The sequence below is a fragment of the Etheostoma spectabile genome, chromosome 9 (assembly GCF_008692095.1).
Source record: "Etheostoma spectabile isolate EspeVRDwgs_2016 chromosome 9, UIUC_Espe_1.0, whole genome shotgun sequence".
NCBI lineage: Eukaryota > Metazoa > Chordata > Actinopteri > Perciformes > Percidae > Etheostoma > Etheostoma spectabile.
Genome location: NC_045741.1, coordinates 1,697,924 through 1,708,692, shown reverse-complemented (window position 1 = coordinate 1,708,692; position 10,769 = coordinate 1,697,924). Strand labels below are relative to the sequence as shown.

General features: G+C 38.0%; 1 protein-coding gene and 1 long non-coding RNA gene across 2 annotated transcripts in view; one reads left to right on the top strand and one right to left on the bottom strand.

The window, feature by feature from the left end:
* The window catches only part of LOC116695868 (uncharacterized), a 19,880-nt gene extending 12,459 nt beyond the window's left edge, over positions 1-7,421 (top strand). The window contains exon 3 of the long non-coding RNA XR_004333572.1: positions 7,244-7,421. This is a non-coding gene — a long non-coding RNA (uncharacterized LOC116695868). The remainder of the gene's footprint in view (positions 1-7,243) is intronic.
* Positions 1-10,769, bottom strand: part of znf644b (zinc finger protein 644b) — a gene marked incomplete in the record, with an annotated part of 36,689 nt that overhangs the window by 16,793 nt on the left and 9,127 nt on the right.

Genomic DNA, 10,769 nt, shown 5'->3' with positions numbered 1-10,769 from the left:
ACACACACACACACACACAATTATTCAGTACTGCTTGTCAATTGTACCTTTTCAACCCGGATCAATGACTTGTCTTGCACCAGGGGCCTGTATCAGCGCCAGTCATTAACATGTGAGCGCCACTCTATCAGCCCCAGCTCCAAATAAATCAAAGGGTCGGCCACAGAAGAAAAGGGGCTAATATTTCCTCAATAACCCCAGAGGGACACCATGGAGAGATGCAAATTGCCTCCCAGGAGACGCCGGGGGATGTGAAGGAGAAACTTGCTGGGAGGCAACGGGAAGCTAATGAGTATAATGGTAAATGTATACAAGGAGAGGGAGAAAACCCTCTCTATTCATACCAATTAATAACATCTTATCAATGGAGTGTACTGTAGAAGGAGGGCCCATGTCTAACCCTTTGCCCTCCTCCCCACTTCCACCTCGCAAGCGTCTGTATTATTCAACACGGGCCAGGCTACGGTCATTAGCCCTGTGGGAGGCTGGGCCAGGCCTGGGGAGTTAAGGAGATTTTAAAAACCACTCACTCCTCACATCAAAACAAATTGTGCAAAATCAAAGGGGCTCAAAAAAAATTCCTTTCTTGGAGGTGCAAGGGAGGGAATCGCCATTGTTGTGAAGGCCGGGTTCTGCAACGTCAAACTACAAAAGATACAAGATAGCATAAGATAGAAGTAGCTTTATTAATCATGCAGGATTTAAGAAAAAGGGATTACTGATTACAATGTTGTGACATGAAATAAGACAAATTTAAACCATGACTGTGTTAAGTAGATTTGCATAATAACTAGAAAATTATGGCATCAATACATTTGATTGATTTAATGCAGCTTAAGAATGTGACATTTGAGATTTTGTTATTTTTCTATATCATTAGCAGAGAAAACAGGATTTCTTCAGTTTTTTTTACAGAAACAAATGCTTAGCTCATTGAAAATGAAGACTCCAGTAATCCATTGCAGCTGCTCACACCAAACCAAAAACCTGATGAAAACATAACTACCCACACTCCAACATGTTCAAACACACACTGAAAATCATGAGTACCAAAAATTATTTTAACATTATATCCATATTTTTGTAACATTATATCTGTATAAAAAAATTGTTTCAAGAACAATTGAAACAATTCTGCAGAAATCTATTTTGATGTCTTGTTTAAAATTACTGTATGTATGTATTTCGAGATCATTAATGGAACACGTGAATCTGTAAAGGGAACTAGTTACAATAATCTCACCCCATTGACAGATTTTTACTTGTTTGGAAAAAAAATTGTTTGGAGTTATGAATAAACAACATGGAGATTTTCTTGCAGTGCCTGAGCGCACTCCGTGCAATCTTGTATCTAAACACATATCTGACCCTATATAGATTAAGCCACACCTACAGTCACACAGCAATGCAAGATAACCATGCATTTGATTTTCCCCCTTTAACTGCACACTGAAAAACAGAAAGATCTGTAAATATACAAATATCTCTTATTTCTCTTTTTTGCTGTAATTTTGTCATTACATGTGTTAAACCATTGCTGTGATATACTGTATATACATATATACATACATTCGTAAAAAAAAAGTGCTCTGGTTTATTTGCATTTCTTTAAACCAATTACAATTGTCTTGGGTGATGCTAAGCGCCACACGCCACCAAAGGTCACCTCTGCAAAATAGCCTCTGGGGAACTTTTTTTTCGACAGAATATGTGTATTTCAAAAGTTGATTTAGTTGTGCAACAGAAAACTCAGATTGGACATAGAGTCTAGCTAGCTGTCTGGATTTACCCTGCAGAGATCTGAGAAGCAGTTTACCAGAGTCCTCAGGAATCAACCAAAGTTTCCGGCGGAATTCCTGAGGATAAAGACTACAGTGCATCAAACCCTCTATTGTACCAAAAATCACCAACAGATGGCACTTGCAGCCATTGAAACATGCTGAAAATACGAAAAACCTTATGACTAGTGTGGAAAACAAGATTCCCATTACTTAGTAGGACTGGGACGCTTTTGTCCAGATTCGATTGATTCACAATACGTGGGTGCCAATTCAAATTGTATTGTGATTTTCATTCATTGCAACTCTATAAGTATTGCATATTTCTTCTTTTACTTCTTTAACAAAAACAAAAGTTGGAAAATACACTAGAGAATATATCATCAGATATATATAAAAAAAAAAAAACTCATTGTTTTCTAAGAAGAATGCACATCATATGTCAGCCAGTCAGTATGACATTTATTTAATTTGTAAAGAAATACATAAGATATATTTTTTGCATTTTCTGCTTTTGGCCTGTTTTGTTTGACACATGTGATGTACTCGCCGTCAGCAGTACCGTATGAACAGAAAATATTTAAGTGAATCATTGGTAGACATAAATAAATAAAAAATATTGATTCTGGGAAAGGAATGGTTGCATAAAAACAATCCCGATACATATGGTTTTTGATTTCTTTTTACTTAGTATGATAACTTTACTTTAGTCTCCATGTCATATGAAGTGACTGATAGTTTCCTGTAAATGGTAATAAAACATATCATAAGGATAGCTTAAATGGTGCCCTGTGCAGTTGTGATGTGCTCCATAGCGCCGCCAGTGGCCAAACAAAGAATCTGAATCAAAACGGCAGTACAGCAGAAAGAAATCGAAGTGGTATGCAGTTTAAGGAAGCATTTGAACTATCTGAAAGGGCAAACAAATGCATCAAAAGCTGCAGAAGAAAAAGCAATGCCTCGATCTATCATTTTGAAGGTCATTTATCAAGGTGGAGAAATATACCTGACACCAGGAGGATTTGCCTTCCAGAGATCACCGAGGGGACTCAAATGAAGGTTAATCACTATATAACTTTCTACATGTCTAATCCTATACTCCAGATTTCATTGAGCATAGCTAAAAAAGCCCTCCGTCAGCAATAGCTGTGCCTAACCTGTGCCCCGCATGCTCAAAGCTCTAAAATATCACATCCAACTCTGAGAATAAGTGGGAAATTAATGAGGAAAGTGCTGAGCTCAACCTTAGACAGGTATCACAGAAAGGGTGAGCAGCTCGCAGCTCATGTACAAGAGAAGCTTGCTAATCCGAAACCTCCAAGATAGCGGTTGTTTGGACTTTGGAGAAATGTTGTGATTGATTTGACATTCTTGTAGATTTGGCGGCATCTGACCTGAAATATACCAAAACTGGCAAGTATACTTAGTAAGCCCGGCAATCTAGATTTAACTATTGGTTTATTAAGAATTAATTGATTTAAATTGCATTAAGAAGAAACCCATAAATATCAGTTCATATTACAACAGTATTATAATATATATTAGTATATTCTTTAGTCATAACTGCATGATTAATGATTTTTTTTTGTAACATGGATTCTTTTATCTTTGTCCATGATTTACTTTAAGGTTTCATAACATGACAACCCTGCATTTATTTATGTTTAATAACAAGCTATTCTTTGTGTCCATCCATCATTCCTTGCATTAGCATGTATTAAGCTGAATGTGATTTCACAGTGCACATTAACTGATTTTGCGTTTCAATGTATCATCCCATTGAGCGAGGGCTGAGCGTATCAGTGATCGTATTGTGCCCCTTAGTGGAGGAAATGCTCCATAACCTGAGTGAAGCGGGATAATAGGAGGCTTGATCTGCAGAGGCTGAGCAGCAGGCCGGATTGGGCACAACTGCAGTTCATGACCCAGTGCTTCACCCAGCCTTTGATGGACCAAAGCAATCTCACCGGCCCCTTAGATTTAAGTAGCTGAAATCTGTCTTTCCTTTAAAACAAGTTCCTATCCACAAAGTCACTTCCATTGCTCTTTAAAAGCACAGTGACACTTTAAATGTAAATTCAGGTTTGTGAACATAAAAAACTGAACTCAAAGTCAGTAGCAACTAAAAAGAATATAAAATCCAAGTTTGAATGATCCCATGATACGGCTTCAAAAGCTGCTTGCTGTTTTCATATGATCAGGCTGCATCATGCGCAGAGTAACCAAACCAGAGAATGAACCCTGAACCCTGAAATTTCATCCAAACTATGTTGCTGAAAATCCCTGAAAAACTGGAATTAGATGCAGTTGCACATACATGTGTAAAACAAATTTGTTCCAAATCCTACTAGTGGCCACAATTAAGTGTAATACAATGTGGTGCTTGAAACGTGATCAAGCAATATACATTGTTGGATATCAAAATGTCTGACCTTGTGAGATGGAGCACATACAATGTTGCTCCAAAAGCCCAAATGTAAAAAACTGTTGGAGTCCTACAATGGCCTTGCGATTGCATTAGGTTTATCCATGTCATTCTATATTATCTTCACCAGCATGCCATACATTTTATACTACATGTATGGTACTTAATGTATTTGATATCTTTTAATTTTACTGTATTTTTTAGCAAGAAAAATATGAAAACAGCTCTAAACTAAATAAAGTCGAGTTATATTGAAAGTGATTGTGGACTGTGTTAAAAGCTGAAAGCAAAAATAGGGCTGCACTTGTTGAATTATTATTATTTTGATTAATCGATTGTTTGGTCCATTAAGGGTCAGAAACTAGTAAACAATGACCATCATAATTGTCCAGTCCAAGGTGACATCTTCTAATTGCTTGTTTTGTCCAAACCATAGTCAGAAACCCAAATATAATATTTTACTATCACTTGAGACAAAGAAATGCAGCAAATATTCCCAATTGAGAAGCTGGAACTAGATAATGTTTTCATTTTTGTTTGAAAATAATTAATTCAATCAAAACGATTGATTTTCTGTCATTTAAATAATGTGATGTATGTAGGACAGTGTAGAACCTGTCCTAAAATATCCTTATTTAAAAGGGCCAATATCATAGAGTAATAACTAAAAAATACATATTGAGGGTGCCTGGGTAGCTCACCTGGTAGTGCTCATATACAGAGGCTCAATCGGCAACGCAGCGGCAGCAGGTTTCGGTTCTGATCTGCGACCCTTTACTGCATGCAATTCCCCCTCTCTCTCCCTTTTCAAATCTAAGCTGTCCTGTCAGAAATGAAAGGCCTAAAAATGCCACACAAAAAAATTATAAATAATCAAATAAATTTTGAATTGGAAATTAACTACAGATACACAGCTTCTTATGAAAAGGCTGTGTGTTGCCAAGTTGTTTAGTAATGACCAGCACTGAAATAGCTAAGAGACAATAAGGCCAAACAACTATATAGGACGTATTTTGCAGAATTATTTATGTAAATAAACATAATAAAAATAAATAAACATCATCATGTAACGTAATAATTACCTCATAAGAGCAATCGTTTTCTTGATTAAAATCATGAGGGTATAATTTCAATGTGGTGACAATTTCAACATCAAAAATCACAATAATGGCTTACGTTTTAAGGAAATTAAACAAAGACTAAAGAATTGTAATTGTATTTATGTCAGTGATTCAAATTCACACTGGAGAATAATCAACAGCCAGCTTGTCACTCCCTACAACCTGCCAAGCGTAGGAGTGGAAGCACTGACACATGTAACTGACATCTCAGATTTAATTTGACTGGTAATCACACCCAGCAATAGTTTCAGAGTATTTCACACATCTGAGCTACAGTTCCAGGTGTTAAGCCGGTAAGGAGACATACAACTGTGCCCGAATGATAACACCTCTTCAGAGACGGTCACATTTTGGGGTTTATGCTCTGCCATTGTGACTGTAATGATGATAATACTAACAAGAACATTGGGACTCCACACAACACACATCTTCTTGCTTTTTAATTAAAATGCAATCAACACTCGTTTTAGGCTCAACGTTACCGGCTCAAATACTTCCATTTCAGTTCAGTGGCTATTTGAAACAAGTTGTAAACTTGTGTCGCGCCACGGCAAGCAACCCTCTTGTGATACTTATCTGGATTATAAACTGTGACCTGCTAATTGCACTTCTACAAAGAGACATTTTACTAATAACACCAGTGTCAAATTTGAGAAAGTGGATCTCAATAATCATGCTGAATAATTTAAATTGAAAAAAGAACCAGTCAATGTGAAGCCGACTTACCGGTCTATGTTGAAACCCTGGTCCACCACGAGGATCTTAGAAAGCCCACCTGTGACAGAGAGAAAATGTTCTTTAACTTGGTTAAAGAAGCCGAGAGCTGCTCACTACACAGGCCAATGTGACTTTCTTTTAAACTAAAAAAAACATTTCAGTTTTTTGTAAGATTTTGTGATTACATCTGACACACCCTGAGGACATCATGTCTTGTAAGATACTGTACCTCCACAGAAGAACACAAGGAAATGAGAGTTTACCAGGGTAAGGTAATGAGAACTTAAATGATTAGTTAATTATTCGATTGAAATTAACCGGTTTTTTTTACATTACTGACCTCTTTTCTTCAGATTTTTATTTGAACTAGTGCAATGCCTGTTCAAAACGTGCCTGTTTGGAATGGGTCAATTGCTCGGCCTCCGGTTTTGCTGTTTGCCGCTTTCTCAAGAACCACTCATCTAAACAACTTTACACTAGACAATGCGCTTCCTTGGGTCTAAGCAGTACACCTGCCATGACATAGTTGGGTCCCCTAGAACTGCCAAGAGTATACACGTAATTTGCTAAAAGCTAGCTATTTGGAACCAGGCTATTTCCTGGAATAAAAGCATTCATTCCAAAAGTTATATTACTGGTGCTTTAAATGTTTGACTTTCACAATGTTTGACTTTCACAATTTGACTAAAATAGCCTTTTTCCGACCAAGTAGTTACAAGAATGTAATTATAGGAACAATCCAATTCTAAACAGTTCTACTAACTACTCTCCCCCAAAACCGGTTTTCCATTCGCATTCACACTGGCCAAGTGGCCATAGGAACTGGTAGGAGGGGTAAGGGAGTGACAGAAGCATGGCACTGGTCTTTATAGTGTCGTCACTTGACTTTAGCGCCACATACGTACAACAAACCAAAATGGCGTTTCAAGACTAGGCTGGAGTACTTAACAGAGAAACACAGAAGATGAAGGCTTTAGCGTAATAGGATCTTAATTAATATGATGGAAAACGATAGAAGAGCAGAGCGCAACAGGCAAACAAAACGGCAGTTAAGTTTAACTAGCATAAACTGTTTGAATGTGTGATGTTTGTCTGATGAGTTACCATATGTAGGCAAATTGCAACAGACAGTGAAGAATATGTACCGTTTGTGTTTCAGACATTGCTATTGTTATTCAGACATGAATAAAAAATAAATAAAGTCCCATTTCATGACTTAAGACAGTGTAAGTGTAAAACACTGTAAACGTGTAAATAGTCATAATCCACAGGATGAGGTTCCAGAACTTCCTGAAGCCTTCTCAGCAGTCTCTCCATTAACTGCCTGCCAGTGGAAGGTGCTTGTAATTATACACAACTTAGTGAAATTGAATGAGAAATATAAAAGGTACGCATCAATTCCAGAAATATCACAAAAACTTGTTTTTGTTTACAGGCAAATGTATACATTGATGTCCAAGTAAACCATTAACAGCTAATATTTTTGATAGTTAAAAAAAAATTGTACTGGACTGGTTCACATGATAATGTCAACGGTTATGTTCAGCTAAGGAAGTTTGTGTGTCTTCCTTGGTCTAGGAGTCAGTGAACGTTAAATGAGTTTGTGTGTGTGATTTGCCAAGAAACCTGTCAGTCAGCAGCTATACTTGTGATTGGAGGAGAGTTATGGAGGAGGGGCGTTGGAGCTCGTACTCTTAATACATCCATGACGGAGCTAATGAGAGATGCAACGAGTCAAGCCTTGTGCACCATAGATAACTCTGGTTTTAGGATTCCTAAAGAACAGGAATTACTGTTATTATGAATACTAGATTATAGAAGACAGATTTACATCCACGGCGGAGACATAGCTACAATTAGCCACAAGTTAGCTTATGTGTGCTAACCTCTGCCAGAACAGTGCAGCTTACAGTAAAAGTTAACAGTAAACAAGCCCGCTTTGAAAAAAAATGGCAGAAATAAACAGACTTACTTGAGATTGGGAGTTTCCAGGTAAACTTGTGGAAACCATTGTACATATTTATTAGTTATAAAGCATCTGTAAGGATGCCTGTGGAGGTGAGTTATCTCGCCAGTATGCAAATTAAATGCAAATGTTCCCCTTTGTCCCTCCCCTCAAGCCCCTCCTCTCTAAGCCAAAATGGTGACAGAAAGTTGAACCTGAAAACCAGTGACATTGTAAAAGTCCTGACTGCGTAAAAAACTGTCACTGAAAAAAGACAAACAAAAAACATAGATTGCCACTGATAAACCAAAAACTATTAGTGAGGCCTTAGCCAGTGACACCTTACTAGGGTTCTCTGAAACAGAAATAAATAATAGACGCATTTAATAACACTAAAGATATGTTGCCAATACACGTCGTCGCCAAAGAGGGATTCAAGAAAATGATCCGCTTGGCATGTGGTATGTTATACAATCCCGCACATATTTTTCCCAAGTTGCGATAAAAGAGCTGTATGACAAATGCAAATCCAAGATTGAGGCAGAGTTTTAACAAGTGGAATACTATGCAACTACAACAAACTTGTGGTCCAGCAGGACAACGGAGCCCTGAATTAGTCCTCACAGAGGACTTTGAAATAAAAAGTCGCTGTTTGCAGACGGCATTTTTCCCGAGGAGTCATACAGCCGAGAATATGGAAGAGGCCCTGATTGACCGCTTGGGGCTTAGATGAGACACGTCAAGTCTGTATAACAACAGATAACGCAGCAAACGCTCTGAACAAGTGGAACAGACAGCATCTTGCAGTTGGTGAGTAATGACCATGAGCCATATCCTAAATATACATTTTTACTCAGCGGTTTTACTTAATAGCCTGTCCTGCACCTGACAAAATTTTGAAAATAAATGTGTTGCATGTAGAGTTTAAAACGTAATAAACAAAATACAGAAACTAAACATTTGATTTTAAACAACCTATTATTCAATCAGTGGCAAAAAATAGTTTTATTAGCAGATTTATTGTTTGACAATAAAACAGCGTGCTTCAATAATTAAAGTTTGCACTGTTTTGTTTGTTTTCTCCCCTTAGAAAATGCAGTGAAAAAGTATAGCCGCATTGATTGTGCTGTAGGAGTTTGCAAGAAGCTGGTGAGCCACTTCTCTCACAGCTGGAAGGCCAGAGATGCCCTATGAAAAGTCCAGAAGGAACTCAATCTACCATTACATTGTCCAATGTCACAATGCCAAACAAGATAGGGTTCCAGACAGTTGATGATCCAAAGGATATTAGAGCAGCAGCAGCAGGCTTTAACTCAGGTCCCGTCGGCAGACAAGAAGCTGCGGCATCTAATTCTAACCTGACAAGATATAGATGTCCTGGAATCTGTAAGCAAGTTGCTGGGCCCAAAGCTGGACTTCACTGATGCACTTTCCAGGGATGAATACGTCAGTGTCTCCTTTATAAAGCCAGTTCTTCAGCTCTTCAACACTTCACTACTGGAAATGCAAGAGGGAGACACAGACTTCACCAAGAACATAAAAAAGAAGATTCTGGATTTCCTCAACGAGAAAAACAAAGATGATGATACTCAGAAGCTGCAAGCTATGGCATCTTTTTTGGACCCCCGGGTTCAAGATGGACTTAATCAGTGCAGACAAGAAGTTAAGGCCAGAATGGCATCACAGATGATGGAATGCCACGAGACATCACGCTGCAGCACTGACGTCGAGCCCAATGTTACCAAGCCCAGGAAAGTAAGAAAGTAAAGAAGCTTCTTAAAACAGAGTGAAACTGTAGCAAAAGGTGATTCCTGTCTGACCCTAAAGGATGCTGTGGAAGCAGAGTTAAACACCTACATGCTAACACCTCCAATAGACAAAGAGGAGGATCCACTTGCATTGTGGAAAGTACACAAACTTTCCTTGACTCGCCAGACTTGCCCGCAAATACTATTCCTGCAATAAGCTCGCCATCAGAGAGATGTTTCAGTACTAGTAGCGACATTGTTACTTGCCAACGAACCAGCCTCAAGCCTGAAAAGGATGATAGACCTTTGTTCTTAGCTAAAAACCTTGAGTAAACAAAGCATACTGGATACATACTGCTAAGTAATATTCTGTTTAGGAGATTTAATACAAAATGTATTAAACTCATCATAAGCCATGACTTTGGCACTTTGGCTAAGAAAAGTGGACTTAAAAACAAAAGATTGTGAACCAAAATGCTTATAATTGGTTTTGTATATTTTTTTATTTCAAGCCAAAATCCCAACTAGTTAATTATCCAGCGCACCGCTCCTGTCGGGTGGCGCGCATGCTCGTTTGTGGTGTGAAGCAAGCGTCCGCGCCACTTTTTGATATGCACTCCAACAAGCCTGGCTGATAGACGGCCTTTTGTACACTTTCGCTTTTTGAAGAGTGAAGGCTACCGTAGCTGCAATACGTACTTTGAACTGCGTGGCAAGAGAGACTTGATTGCGATATATGATCTCAACGCTAGATGGGAGAAATTCCTACACAATGTAGCTTTAAGTTACCTTTTTATCACTTGTAATAAAGCTTGTTTATTACTTAAATTATCAATATCATGAAATGGTAATTATTGACTTTAGCCTGTATTGATGGCTCGCAATATATATCGTTGGGGGAAAAAATATATTGCAATGTAATTTTTTTTCCAATATCGTGCAGCCCTACAAAGTAGTGCTTTAAGGTTTAAAATGTCAAGAACATGGAAACTAGAACTGAAATGATTTGTCAAATATTCAGAGAAGAAAGGACCC